Source organism: Oreochromis aureus, linkage group 10 (genome assembly GCF_013358895.1).
Source record: "Oreochromis aureus strain Israel breed Guangdong linkage group 10, ZZ_aureus, whole genome shotgun sequence".
Classification (NCBI taxonomy): Eukaryota; Metazoa; Chordata; class Actinopteri; order Cichliformes; family Cichlidae; genus Oreochromis; species Oreochromis aureus.
Window position 1 is genome coordinate 22,736,502 of NC_052951.1, and position 3,373 is coordinate 22,739,874.

The following is a 3,373-nucleotide window of genomic DNA, read 5'->3' on the forward strand; positions in this document are numbered from 1 at the left end:
AAAAAATGAGTCCAACTTTTTTTATATATATATATATATATATATATATATATATATATATATATATGTTTTAAAAAGATTTGGGATTAGATTTAGTTTTGTGCCATCAACATATAATTTGCTATACAAAAGTAAGGCTCCCTTATTTTTGTAGCTGAGATCACATGTTAAAAGTAAAGTGCCCCTTTAAAGTGCATCAAGTATAAGCCTCACTGTGTAACCGTAGCTCTTGATCTTTGTAATCTGCAGGTGGCATGGTGGAACGGCGACACAAGAAGCCAACTACATCGCTATCATCCTGTGTCGCAGTCTAAATCATCACTTTTGATGCCAAGACACCAAACGTGAGGTTTCTGGCAGAGGCCTCCAAATAATCCTCCTACCCTTCCCTCCTTCCATCACTCCCTTCATCTTTCCACCCATCCAACTGTGGCTAAAGCTGACACTCACCCTGGACTCCTGTCTGCAGTTCTGGCAGCAATGACCGACGTCTGTTGGGGCCAGAGTTAAATACTGAGACAGAAATGAAGAGAAAGAAAGTGTGGAGGTGAAAATGGAATTGGCCAACTATCTGGTGTTTTGGTGTTAGCCAGGCAGGTAAGGACACCATAACCTTGAAAATGTAGCAGGTGGTGCTTCCTCTGGTAGTGAAGCTAGTTAAGGCAAGCTAATGAAGCATAAAGGTTGGGTGATGGACTTCATTTTATTTATTCATTTATTTATTTATTTCCATCTACATGGTAAAAGTCGATACCACCATCCTCACAATTTGTTTGGTGCAAGTGCATTGTCAGTAGTAGCCCTGTTCAGGACGCAGGAGAGCTCAAAGCAGTGCTGATGGGCAGTTTTTAACTGTAATGGATGGAGTGCAGCCAATATAGGATTTTGAATCTATTAGATCTGGTGAAACATTCATGAACATAAATGTTGGTGAAGTGCAAGAGAGGACCGTCATATTTTCATGTATTCATTATTCAGAGGATCAATAAGTGTGTTTCTATTTCATTCATTCCTGATGCAAAATCCTCAATATGCCATTTAAAGAATATGCAATTGAAAGAAAATACAAAATGTCTTGTACATTAGAACAGGAATTGTTTCTTTTCTTTTTCTTTAGTTGTCAAATCATGGAATCCTAAATGAATGCAGGAAGTTAAAAAAAGTTTTGATCTAATATATATTAAGAAGCACTCATCACTCTAGTCCACTATCCTTCCTTTGCACAAGTCCAAATGATCTCAGTCTTGTCTCTCTTAACTTTGTCTCTAAACCACTCAACCTCTATAGTCCACCTCCTGGTCAGTCACACTGAAAATCAGAGCATCTTTAATTTTGCTGCTTGCTATCCTTCTGTCACCAATCACCGGTGACAGTTGTCTCCATCTACTTCACCCTGCCGGTACTCTCTTCTTCACCTTTCTTGTCCACTGTCCATTGCTTTGAATGGATGCAATAATGTGCTTTATATTACACAAGCTACTTACATCAATAGCATGACTGATGATTAGTAAACAAAACATTTTTCTAACTTGGAAGTAACCATTTACAAAAGTTAGATTACAGATTAATAAACCCTTTATTATTATTGATTTGTTTTAAAATAGTACCTTTCTTCCTCTGTTTAGGAAGTGTTTGGGACATCGTCAGTAGAAGGTTGTAAATGGTCTCCACCTCTTTGTCTGTAGTATATATTGACTTTTTAGGATTCACCTGGGAGAGTTTCAATGTGTGGGAACTCATTTCAGAACCTTTAAGTATGAAGAGGTTGTTAATGGAGGCAGATTTAAGTACTGCACTGCTACTTTATGCTAATTTATACCTTTTGTTTTCATTTTAAAGGCCACTAAATAACACTTTGCAGCCTGGAGGTGAATGTCCTCTCTGCAAAACTTTCACTTGCGAGAGAGAATTTTTACCTCGTAAGCTTTGTTTTGCCTGAGAAGCAGCTGTTGCTTAGACAGAGAATCTGACTATTTCCTTCACTACTGCACCACGTAAGCTTTTTTTTCCCCAATGTCTAGCTATCAATAACTTTATCTGGGTCAACTATGCTTACACTACACACTGGTGATCGTCTTTTTATGAAGTTTTTTTTTTTTTTTAAGTTTTAATTATTTTATTTTAAATTGAACTTAAGTTAACAAGTCAGATCAACACAACAGATTCAGGTTACACACAACACACAATAAGTGAGCCATAACTTAAATAAACTTAAATATTTAAATAACTTCTATAATTTAAAGATGATGGAAAAATATACCACTGTCACCACAGCAGAAAGCTGATTGAGAATATTTTAAAAAATTGCATTACCTCAAGTACATCTCAAATACCCTTTTTACAATTAAATTGACCCAAACACTAAAATAAATAAAAAATACAAATAATATTTTCAAAAAGCCCTCCATATAAACAATCAATGGTTGTTTGCACCATGCCTCAAAAAATGAAATAAAATAAAATAATTACTGAAATAGTAAAGAAGGGTTTCTGGGTACTTAGCAACATGCACAACTTTCAACTGAGAGGCTGAGCTTTAGAGTCATTTTTTGAGTCATTTTTTTACATTTAGAGTCAATCGATGTTTACTTTCATTTTCATTTGCTGTTTGCCCAGATTTAGCCATTAAAACTAGGCTACTTGTCAGGATTAGGACCAGATTATAGTTTGGGATAAAACAGAACCTTTTACAAGGATAAACACATGTTAGAAAGCTCCATTTTCTGGGTTACCAGGGTGATGAGTTTTGCCCCATATAACAGCGACACAGCCAGCGCATATTTTACATGCATTTACCACTAGAGGTCGTTCAATTTTAAAAACATATAAGCTGCTTGCACAAACAACCTATTGGGTTGTACTTTACGCAAGGACAGTCTCGCATTGACATAATTTAACAGTGCCTTCCCAAGTCCTGTAATGGAGCTCTCCTGCTGAGTTAAGGAGCTCTAATCAGCGGTGTCAATGCTGTAATTGCAGTTCGCATAAAAGCGAAATACAGAGAGGTGTTTTAATTACAGGGAAAGGCAGAGTGCAATTTCCCCCTGCCTGACAAATTGTGTTTGATTATATTATAAATGTGATGTACGTTAACTGTTGGGTCCTATGTTGTTTGGTAATTTTAGATCCGACAGTCAATCCAACTTTATGACACAGGGACATGGTGAGAGAGAGAGAGAGAGAGAGAGACAGAGAGAGAGAGAGGATGAAATGACAGCACTTTATTTTGGCCATGAGCTTTGGCATGCTGCTGGTCCATCTCTGTCCATCTGGATGGATATCAGACAGTCACTCCATGGGAAGCCTTACCTGCTGAGTACATACCAGGTGCAAACTCCACAGTAAGACAACAACCAGTAGAGGTTTATTAGGT